Source organism: Mus caroli, unplaced genomic scaffold (genome assembly GCF_978045245.1).
Source record: "Mus caroli unplaced genomic scaffold, Mus_caroli_1 scaffold_6, whole genome shotgun sequence".
Taxonomy (NCBI): Eukaryota; Metazoa; Chordata; class Mammalia; order Rodentia; family Muridae; genus Mus; species Mus caroli.
Genome location: NW_028227261.1, coordinates 9,446,111 through 9,458,315, shown reverse-complemented (window position 1 = coordinate 9,458,315; position 12,205 = coordinate 9,446,111). Strand labels below are relative to the sequence as shown.

Genomic DNA, 12,205 nt, shown 5'->3' with positions numbered 1-12,205 from the left:
CCTTATTTTAGTTCTGGTTCTACCACAAGGCCCAAATTGCTTGAGACATATATGAACTTTAAGAGGTGGTTGCTCCTGCTGCAGGATATGTTCTTCCTATGAACAATTGCACTTCCTTGAAATACTAAACTCTACTCCAAAGGTCAAGAAGACAATTTATGTCTGTACTTTTGCATATGTTTCATATGTGTGTGAAAGTGTATGTGAATACAAACATTAAATTATTCTAAGAATAATTTTTACCTAACAGTTTTTTTAAGTCCCTGATTTTAACAATGCCAATATAAGTGCCACCTCTTAAGTATTTTTTAAATTGTCATTTCAAAAACCTACTTGGAGGCTTACTAATACATCTTTAGAGTTTAAATAAGCTTAATGTTAAGTTGCCTAATTAACCCCACAATGATATATTTTAAATTTTTCTCCTGTTTTTAGTTTAAAAGTGAAAATGATAGTCATAAATGATAAACTTTATCCTACTTTGGGTGGTTTATAAACACTAATAAAAGCAAATACTTTTTCTAATAAAAAGTGTTTCAAGGTACTAGTCATGATAATTGAAACATTTAACAAGTAATTAACAATTTATTTAAGAAAACAAAAAATACAAATATAATTTACCTGTGTTTATAATTGTTACATATCTAAGGTATGATGTGTGTGTGTGTGTGTGTGTGTGTGTGTGTGTGTGTGTGGTTTAGTAAAAGCCCCCTGAACTTTCCTTTTAAAATGACCTTATTAAAATTGTTATCTGCATTTTACTGTTTTGGTATATGGATTTTAAAAACCTATGATTAAGTTTTAGGGTTTTTCTCCTCATTGGAAAAAGCCTTTTCCTTTTTGGAGGGACACTGCTTCAACAACAACAACAACAACAACAACAAGAAGATCTGTTTAGAGAATGATACATACTGTAAATGACAGTTTCTGAAAAAAGATCTGTGTCTGGTTATGATTGACAAATTCCTGAAAAAGTCCGATTTGCAGAGAGACTGATGTTCCAATTGAAATTTCAATACTGTGGAGAGACTGGAATCTTGCAGTTTTACAGGCTATTTATCTGAGATAGTTTTAGCCTTCTGGAAGAGCCTTCTGTTGCCCTACTCAGACTCTGAAATCTTTTGATAATAAATAAGACCGTTTAAAATTATGACTTAGTATATCATTAGCTCCCACCAACCCCAGAACTAAGCGTGATATCAGATAACATCTTGGCCCGTAGATTAAGCTCCCCCATCTCCTTGTATCTGCCTCTTTGAACCCACTAATGTGTTTTAAACTTGCTTTGATGTATGACTTTCTTTGTCTTGTAAAACTATAAAAATGTCATGAAACTACTTCTACATTGGAACAGTTTGTAATAACACAGATCTGTTCTCTGGAGACATAGCCACTCAAATGGATCCAAAATAAATTATTACTTATTCCTTTTAAGATAAGAGCTGTAGGGTGTTTTAAAAAATTATTTTATGTATATAGGTACACTGTAGCTGTCTTCAGACACACAGAAGAAGGCATCAGATCCTATTACAGATGGCTGTGAGTCACCATGTGGTTGCTAGGAATTGAACTCAGAACCTTTGGAAGAGCAGCCAGTGCTCTTAAACATTGAGCCATTTTACAGCTGTAGTTTTATGTCAACACTACTTAGAAAACTCCACATGAATTAAACTTGTAAAACTTGTTTTAATTGACAAATATTTAAATTTGTTTATAAGACTTGGTCTATTAAATAAACTAATAATGTAAACTAATATTGTAAAAGACTTTTAACTTTGGTTACTAAAATTCAAAATTACCTACAGAGTCTTTCTTAAAGAGAGGGAGGGAGGGGGAAGTGGGATGGGGGACAAGGCAGGGAGGCAGGTTGGACAGGAATTCATTACTTAAAAGAAAAATAAAATCACACAGAAGATTTCATTCTTATTAAAAGAACTGGAGTGTATCCAGATAATTTTAACCCATTTCCTAGAAGACAGTGAGCTTTCTCTCATCGTCTGAGAGCACAGGCATGTGAACTTTAAGTAGGATGGTACTCCTCTTAGCTGACAATTGAGTACCCCAAGAACCAAATGTTTCTCTCACTGTTTATATTTCTTAGATTTAAGTTTTTAGATATAATTTTTTATGATATTTAGTTGTTCCACCAACATATCTTTAAGTGATAAAACAATCTTGGTCTTAGAGAAGTTACAAGTGAAGATATAATGTCCTTTCATTTAATCATGCCTTGTAGTTATGACTGCTAGCTTACCCTAAGCCCATACGTTATTCCAAAACTAACATTTAAAAGATCCAAGGTTTTTACTGTCCTATATACACTCATTACACAGTATAGTTTGGATAATATTTTAAAATCTAGTTTTTAAATATAACTTTAATTCTCTTTACTCTAGCTGTAGATAACCAAAGGTTTAGAATTATACAGAAGATAGCAATCTTAAATAACAACACCTATGTTGATTTATACATTAAGTATTGATGTTTCTAGTTTTAATTATTATCTAAAAAGTTCTATAGTGCAATCATCCAGCCTTTTAAAAAATCATTAAAGAATGTTTGTATTTTACAAATAAAAAGGGAAGACAATACTAAAGTGATTGGAAGTGTCATTTCCAGCCACTTAAATATAAGTAAGATAGCTCATACAGTACAAATAACTATAAACAGGGAAATATAGTCAATCTAGTTAATATGTACATTTTGGTTATTTTAAATACATCTTTCCTTAATTTGTTAGCTTCACTCCATTAGGTCAAATTGTGTCTTCAATTATTTGATTGTAGATATAGTCATCCCAGTTCATGTGCTATGTCAGATAAAGAGCATAAGAAAACCATTCAGATCTGCATCATGAGCAGATGGTTTAACATCATCCAGGATTTTGTTTCTTAGTGGCCTTTACCTGTTACAGGATATTTGATTATTGTATGTAGAAATGCTAATTATTAGCAAAATGTCAAAGCTTAAATAGGTATAGCATTATTCAGTTGCTGTTAGGTGTGTTCTGAAGAGATGCAGTTTAGGCGTGCCTCTAAAAGCCTCCATAGATAAGAATGCTAATGCATGGAAAGTCCCTGTCCATGTTAAGGCAAGTTGCTTGGGAGAAGGCTTGTGTTTCTTGCTGTATGACCCCAGACAAAGTCAGCTGGGTGCTCTAGAGCTAACCCACCATAAACTTGAAATGACTTAGCCACTACTGACTTGGCATGGAGCCTCCCCATCCCCATCCAAGGGTGTAGGGGAGGAGGTAGAGACTTCTTTTATATGCAATTGGACCTTTCATAGTCTGTCTGTCTGTCTGTCTGTCTGTCTGTCTGTCTGTCTCTCTCTCTCTCTCTCTCTCTCAGAAAAGAAAAACAGAAAAGCAGCTGGCAGGACACAGGCAAAGCACTATTCTAACAAAGAGAACTGAGGATCCTTTTTGGGTTTGGAGGAGCTCAAGAGAAAGGTAGACTATAGGATGAGGATTGTAAATAGATACTTTGTATGTAATTAAGAAAAGAAAGTTACCTTGCTGAGCCTGCTTTATCCTCAGTTTACACTTCTCCTGTCTTTATTGGTATTAATATCAGATAATTTAAAAGGTTACATTACCTATTACCTATTCTTCTTTCCAGAAGATGCTGTCTTGCTCTACTCAGCCTCTACATCAGATCCTAGCAATGAGTTGCTTAGCTATGTGGGAACTTATGATATTTAATAAATAATGTGACCCCACTCAAAAAATATTTGGTTGGCTAACAAAGAGGACTGCAAAGGAGAGTTTCCAAAAAGCAGCTTTATTTGCAGAAACTGAGTGACTAGAATTTCAGCACTGTGGAAAGCCTGGAATGTGGTAGGTCCAGAAGCTAAATACCTTATCTTGGGCAAGTATTAGTCTTGCCATGGTGTCAGAACTAACACCCTGTGACTAATGGATAAAAATTTATTAATTTACCAGACTGCAAGCTTCTACCAACCTCAAAACTAAGCAGGTTATTCAATAGTATCTTGGGCCTATAAAAAAGATTCCTCAATTTCTATGTACCTACTCCTCTGCTATAACTCCACGGTATTTTAAACTTGCTTTGATTTATGACTTTTCGTTCTATAAAGCTATAATACTTCATGAAACTGTTTCTACATTTGAACATGAATTTGAGGTAAAGTCTGTGTTCCTAGGCCATGGTCACCCAAAATGATTTCAGAAAAACTGTATTTTATTCCCTTAAGGTTAGAGATGTGGTTTTGAGTCAACACTTTTGACCCAAGAAAGAGGAACATTTCTCCAGTTTCCCTATAAGGCCATTGATCATCACGAGGTATTCTCTCAGACACCTCCAATTAATGGTTGAAAGTAACAAAAGCCTCTCATCTTCAGTGTCTTTCTGATCAGATGCTCATAAATTTCCTATGCTAATGGCCCTGCCCCTTGCTGGCTTCAGCATCTGGGAGAGCAGACCCCACACCTTGACTAGGGCAGTGTCTTAGAGCTGGCCCTGGTAGACAAGTTAGTTAGGCTCTAGTCCTCTAGTCCTGTAGCATTCCAATCTCTCCAGAGTATTGGAGTTAATCGTCCTTTTTTGGAGGGGGCTAGGAGTGTTGGTTTTTTTTTTTTTTTTTTTTTTTTTTTGACAGGATTTCTGTGTAACCCTGGCTTTCCTAGAACTGGTTCTATAGACGGAGCTGGCATCAAACTCAGAGATCCTCTTGCCTTTGCTTCCCGAATACTCAGTTTAAAGTGGTCTGCCACCACATCTAGGCTCCATCAGTCTTTTCAGGAGCTCTTGTTCACAGGAGGAAGAGTTCAAAAAGGAGTTTGTTGTCAGTTTATAGATGTGAGCTTTAGAGAACAAAGCAAGAGATCCTGAGAAGCAGGGCACCAGCAAACTTCTGGCCTAGGGTCTTTGTGTAAGACTCATGGTAGGAACTGAAGTGGGGCAATGAGGAGGGGGTGGGTTGGCCACTCCAGTTGTTCCAATCATGACCCTGTCCTATTCTACCTTTTAGTCATGTTCTCATATATAGATTGCAAATATGTTCATTTGAGGGAAGAAAGCAATCAAGAAAGCACAAATCCTTTCTTAAATCCCTGTCTTCTGGCCCAGGCATTGCCTTTCAGCTGCAGTGTTGAAATTAAGCCAAACATGGTATCTTGTATATAGCAGCAGTTTCTTGCCCAGAAAAAAAAAATCAGATGGAGAAATGGTTGTTCCTATAATAGTTTATATGAAATTAATCATCATGTCTAAGATTCCTTGGATTGATGAGAGAGAGAGAGAGAGAGACATAGAGAGAGACAGACATTAGAGAGAGACAGACATTAGAGAGAGACAGACAGAGAGAGAGACAGAGAGGGACAGAGACAGAGAGTGACAGAGACAGAGACAGAGGCAAAGAGACAGACAGAGAAGCGAGAGGCTCTCTTGAGTTTCTGTTGCATCTTGGAGATGAAAGGGTTTACTTCATCTGACAGATTCCAGTCTATCACTGAGGGAAGCCAAGGCCAGACCTTAAGGTAGGAGTTTGAAGCAGATGTCACCGCCACCGAGGAATGCTGCTTGCTGGATTGCTCCTAGGCCTGCTGAGCTACCCTTTTATAAAACCCAGGTCTTAGTACTTCAAATGGTGGGCCTGGGCCTCCTATGTCAACCAGCAATAAAGACAATGCCCCACATATGCCACTAGCCAATCTGTATAGGCAAATTCTCAATTTATATTCATACTTCCAAGGTGACTGTAGCCAATGTCAACTTGACAATAAAAACTAGACAGTATACTAATCATTTTCTCCTTTTATTAAAAATACATTTTTCTTACATAATATATCCTGATTATAATTTCTCCTTCCTCTACTCCTCCCAGTTTCTCCCCACCTCCCTTCCCATCCACATTCCTTTTTGTCTTTTAACAGATAACAGTTGCCTAAAGGGTAATAATATTGTACTGTATTGTATTGCATTGTATTGCACTGTATTGTATTGTATTGTATTGTATTGTATTGTATTGTATTGTATTGTATTCTTTTAATGAGAAAACAAGAGAAATGGATAAGAATAGGACAAAACAAACAAGCAGAAAAAAAAAAAGAGAGACCATGAAAAGGCATAGCACAAGAAATAGATATACACACATCACATACTCAGGAATCCCATAAAAACACTAAACTGGAAGTCATAATATATGCATAAAAGGACCTAGAGAAGAAACATGGAAAGTCTCCAATACAACTTTATGAGACAAGGAACCTCCAAAGATGCCTTTGAATTTGTTTTCTGCTGGTCATTTACTCCTGGGCATGCAGATTACTCTAAAGAGTAGTTTGTTTCCCCCAGTGAGATTCCCTTGGGGAAAAAAACAAACTTTCATTTTAAAGTGGTTATCAACTGGAGGTTGCTAGTAGTGGCTTAGGAATGGGGTCATGTGTTCACTTTCTTTTCAGCTCTAGGACCAAATCTGGTACAGACTTCTGCAGGCCCTGTGCATGCTGCCTCAGTTTCTGTGAGTTCATATGTGTGCAGACATTGTTAGTTTACAGGGTCTTGTTTTCTCAATGTCCCCTACCTCCTCTGTCTCTGTCTCATTCTCTCTTTTGAAAGATTTATTTATTTATTTATTTATTTATTTATTTAATGTATGTGAATACTCTGTAGATGTCTTCAGACACACCAGAAGAGGGCATTGGATTCCACTACAGATGGTTGTGAGCCACCATGTAGTTGCTGGGAATTGAACTCAGGATCTTTGGAAGAGCAGTCAGTGCTCTTAACTGCTGTGCCATCTCTCCAGTGCCATCTCTCTGTTTCTTTCTTTCTTTCTTTCTTTCTTTCTTTCTTTCTTTCTTTCTTTCTTTCTTTCTTTCTTTTAAATACAAACATAGACTTTATTAAATGCAGCTCAATCCCCAGTGAAGATCTCTCATTATAAAACAGTTTTCCATACAACTGCAAGGCAAGTGGCTGGAATGGTACTGGTAACAAGTGTGAAAAATACCTGACCAGGTAAAAACAAAGCTTCATAGTCAACTCTGAGGACACCTGCTGCAGTTCCTTTAAATAAAGCCAGGCAGTGATAGCTAGCAGTCTGCATCACACTGTGAGAGGGACCCAAAGCTCCACCCTGCAGGCAGGCAGGCCTGGGGACTGGCAGGGTGAGGACTGGGAAGGCTCTGCCTCCAGCCTTGGAGGAGAGGAATGAAGGAGGTGAGCCTCTTTCCACCCGTGGCCTGTGCTGCTCCGCACACGCTCCGGGGTGCCGCTGCCGAAGGCCGGATTTGGGAACATCAGAATTTTGGTTTACTTTCCCCCAACTTTAATACTTTGTGCTTCAGAAGCCTGAAAATGTCAGATGTTGTAAAACCCAGAGTATGGCAGTGTCTTTCATGAGGCTGGGCTCTTTTCGACCCCGCCCACACCTCTCTAGGAGAGAGGTGAGGGAAGGGCAACACCTCCCCTTATCTTAGGAAGGCTCTTTCCTCAGATGTACTCAAGGTGTGCAGCACCAAGGTGTGCAGCACGGTGAAAACACATGATAAAGGAAGTGTGCAGAGGACGGCTTCATATGTGTGTGCAGCACAACCGGGCTCAAGTCGCAACACACGTTTGCCACTCCCACGATCACCTCACTCAACAGAGACAGTGACACAATCCATGATTAGACAGAGTTTACAATATACTGTGGCTGTGATACAGCACAGGGCTATGTTTTAGACCATAATTCTTTCGCTTTTACGCTTGCCAGGAAAAACTGGCCTCCTAATAAATATATAAGGTCTGCTCTGAAGTTTTTATTTATTCCAAAAAAAAAAAAAAAAAAAAGAAAAGAAAAAAAGTGTACAAAACTACCGCCCAGGAGGGGGAGCTGGTCTTTATTTGGCACTGGTACTGCTGCGAATACTGTGCATGCTGTAAGCATTGTTCTGTTTCTCTAGAGCCTTTTTCAGCTGCAGCTCTTCTAGTTTTTTCCATAATTCTTCCCGTTCCAGTTCTTTCTTCTTCTCTCTCTGTCTTTCGGCTTTGTAGGAACTAGTAAGGTCGTCAAAAAGCTTGCCGTTCATCTCCATGAGGGTTTTCAGCACATTGCACACCAGTGCTACAATAGGCTGATTCCAGTGTTCTTTGGACATTTTATACAAGCTGGCAAACATGATTGGTAGGATTTTATCAATATTTTCTTCAATCAAATTAAGAATATATTCATTATTCCAGAAGTACAGTGCTCTTTCTGCAACCTGGAAATGAGAGCTGGAGACACACTTGGATATCTGCTTAAAAAGCGGCTCTTCAATTTTTTGAATTGTGTTGGTTCAATGACATCTAAGATATCTTCAATTTCTCCTAAAACATCACCTCTTTCTGACTGCATGTTTTTGGCCAAAATTTCAGCAGTCCTCTGATCACCGGCTCTGTCAGCGTTGTGTCTTTCTCCAGGAACTGCACAACACAGTACGCCAGCTGTGCGTGAAACAAGGCCAATCCTTTTGCAGTATGCATAGCAATAAGAACCTTCATTAGAAACTGCTTACGCTCTGCTTTCACTGGCAATGCAAAGCCATTGATGATACTTCCCAATATTTCAAGGAGCTCAGCCACACCATTGAAATGTTCCGTTTCATATATAAACCTGACAAAAATGTTGTTAATCTGCTTTCTGATGCTGTCAGGCCAAGGAACTTGCCGTAAATCCAATGCAGAATTTTCAGGAAGTCGCGCTCCCCTGGATCTTCACTATCAAAAAGCTCCAGAAGCTTTTGGAAAACTTCTGATCAATGTATCGCTTTGCAATGCTGGGCTGGAAATCAGGACTCTCCAAGAATCTCAAGAATAATTCATACATGAAACTGTATGTGAGGCCAAGAGGCCTCAAGTGTGGGCTCATCCTCTTCCGGGTCAAAATCTGGATTATCACTTGGAGGAAGTGTCCGGAAGATGTTAGCACTGATCATTTTTACTATATCAGAATACGCTGATTCAACAATTACACCACGATTAGTTGAAACATACTCAACCAGTTCATTCAGTGTTGCTCTTTTAATTTCTTTGCTCTTCAAGTCTGAAACAGAGTCCATGAAATCAAACAGTACACAGCACTGTTGTAGCTTCTGGCAGAAAAGCTCTTGCTGTTCATCTGAAGTGGCATCTTTGAGCTGGGGCAGGGGGTGCAGCTCCGCCTGGCTGCCCTGGCTGCGGAACTGCGAAGAGCCCTGAGAGCGCTTCTGCCTCTGCGGCTTGTGCACCGATTTCCCGGGTGAAGCCGTCCACTTTCTCCAAGGCCGAGATGGCGGCGCAGGGGACTGGTGCGGGCTGCGACGGCGACAACATCTCGGCGACGCGGGCGCTCGGCGCCTCCCGCGGTGGCTGGCCCGGGCAATCGGCGGGGGACGGGCACGGCGGACCTGCGCCCCAGCGTCCGGGCCGCGCCGCCCTCGCGCTCCGCAAGCTGCTCCTCACCGGACAGCGCCTCACTGCCGCATCCCCGCGCCGCGCGGCCGCCTCCCGGGGCTGGCGGAGGGGAGGGCGGGGGCGTGCGGGCCGCACAAGTTACTGACGCCCGGCGACGAGGGCGGGCGGAGGCGAGCCCGAAGTGTGGACGGACGCCAGGCGCGCCTCACGGCCCCTTAGCGCGCGGAGTCCGGACAGGTCTTCAGCAGCTGCCGCCCGCGCTGTCCGCCCGGCCCGGAGCCTCCTCCCGGGGCTCTTCCATCGCAGGTCCGCGCGAGCCGCCGCCGAGCGCTCGTTCTCCTGTCAGCGATGGCCCCTCATCGCCCGGGGCGGCCACCCGCACCCCGATCCTTGGATCCTTGGAGCGTTGCCCTTGCTCAGCCTCCCGCGCCCACCGGCCGCCCACGGAGCACGCCCGGGAAGCAACTGCTACAACTTGAGAGGGTGGCTGGCTCGGGTGAGGGGTGGACTCTGTGCGCGTGCGTGCGCGCTCCCGCGGCCCGGGGGTCCTCGCGGGGGGGGGGGTGGGGGGGGTGGAGGAAGGCGTTTGACTGACAACTTCCGCGGGGTCCCACTAGCCTCCAGAGGGAGGCGGGGCGCGGCCCCCCTCTGTTTCTTAAACTCTTTCTGCCTCCTCTTTCATGGGGTTTCCTAGTGGAGTGTCAGTCAAAGAAGATATTGCTTGGTAATTCCTACAAGTTTTGTGTCACCATTCCACTAGCATATCTTGTAAGCAGGGTACCTTTGTAGACAGTGGTGCTGTGGCTGGGTTGATGCTTACAAATCTCTTTTGACAGATTATAGAGTACTTTCCTGTAGTATAGATGCTGTGTTGATTTGAATATGCTTGGTTCATAGGAAATGGCACTATTAGGAGTTGTGACCTTGTTGGAGGAAGTGTGTCACTGTGTAGGTGGGCTTTGAGGTCTCCTCCTATGCTCAGGCTCTGTCCAGTATGGATGAGACCTGGCTGCCTGCATAGAAGAGTTTCCTTCTGGCTGTTTTTTGGATCAAAATGTAGAATTCTCAGTTCCTTCTTCAGCACCATGTTTGCCTGCAGGCTGCCATGCTTCCTGCCATGGTGATAATGGACTAAACCCCCGAAACTGTATTTAAATTAAATGTTTTTTAATTTATAAGACCCAATTAAATGTTCTCCTTGATAAGTCTTGGTCATGGTGTCTCTTTATAGCAATAAAACCTTAACTAAGCTCTGGAATCCCAAAGAAGTAGGTTCTAAAACCGGAGACTGAATGGCTCAGGAACAGGATAGAGAAACTTGCCAGTGAAAGTGAAGGCCAGCAGGAAAGAGGCAAAGCTTCCCACTTCCGTGTTTTTTAATATGAGCTACCACCATAAGGTTTATGATAGGTCTTCTGAATTCAAGTTGTCTGATTAAGGAAATCCCTCATCGGAATCTTGGATTTTAGTTGTTTTCAGATGCAGTCACACTGACATCAAAGATTAGACTTCATGCCAGGCTTGAGTTTAAAAAATATAGTGAGAAATGTGGAATAGCCAGGAAAATCAATAGAGCTGAGAATCAGCAGTAGCATACACTCCTCAATTCAAGAATTACTTTGGTTTGTAAGAACCAATTGAAAGCTTCCTGGGAACTAGCATCCTATTCCAGATATACCTTAATGGCAAGGACTCAACTTCCTGACAAGCAAGGTCAGTCCCTCAAAGGATCTAAATCTGGAGAAGTCAAGCTTTACTTTAAAAAAAAATATTCCTTGATATAACAAAAATATGATTGTCTATTTCAGATATGGCATCAATTTTTTTTTCTGTAGGAATTTGGAGCTATCAAGTGGAGTTCCAAAAAGAAAAAAACTGTCTATTCTGACCTATGACTGATAGATAATCCCCTAAATTTCCCTTAGAACACAGGAGACATATTAAGTAAAATAATCCATCAAAATCAGAAGCCCTATGCTAAATGTAGTGGTTGAAAAAGAAAGGCCTGATAGGCTCTTAGATTTGAATATTTGATCACCAGGCAGTGGCATTATCTGAAAGGCTTAGGAGGGTGGCTTTGTTGGAGAAAGTGTATTATTGGAGATAGGCTTTGATGTCTTAAAAAAACCTAAGGAAGGCCCATTGGCTCTTTCTACCTACTGCCTGCAGAACTGGATATGGAACTCTCAGCTACCATGTTTGCCTGTATGCCACCAGAATCTCCACCATGATAATGTACAAAAACTCTATCTCATTGATTTTCCCAAAGAACCAGCTTCTGGTTTTGTTGATTCTTTGTATAGTTCTTTTTGTTTCTACTTGGTGAGAAATGTGGAATAGTTAGGGAAATCAATTGTTTCTAGCCCTGAATTTGATTATTTCCTGCCTTCTACTCCTCTTGGGTGTATTTGCTTCTTTTTGTTCTAGAACTTTCAGGTGTGCTGTTAAGCTACTAGTGTATGCTCTCTCCAGTTTCTTGTTGGAGGCACTCAGAGCTATGAGTTTTCCTCTTACAACTGCTTTCATTGTGTTCCATAAGTTTTGGGTATGTTGTACCTTCATTTTCATTAAATTGTAAAGTCTTCAATTTCTTTTTTATTTCTTCCTTGACCAAGTTATCACTGAGTAGAATGTTGTTCAGCTTCCACATGTATGTGGGCTTTCTGTTGTTTTTGTAGCTACTAAAGACCAGCCTTCATCCATGGTGATCTGATAGGATGCAGGAGATTATTTCAATCTTCTTGGATCTGTCGAGGCCTGTTTTGTGACCGATTATATGGTCAATTATGGAGAAGGTACCATGAGGTGCTGAGGAGAAGGTA

At 41.2% G+C, this 12,205-nt stretch overlaps 1 pseudogene; it reads right to left on the bottom strand.

Annotated features, from left to right (window-relative positions):
• Nucleotides 1-7,841: 7,841 nt before the first annotated feature.
• On the bottom strand, nucleotides 7,842-9,302 carry LOC147004078 (serine/threonine-protein phosphatase 2A 56 kDa regulatory subunit alpha isoform pseudogene; annotated as a pseudogene).
• Nucleotides 9,303-12,205: the final 2,903 nt, after the last annotated feature.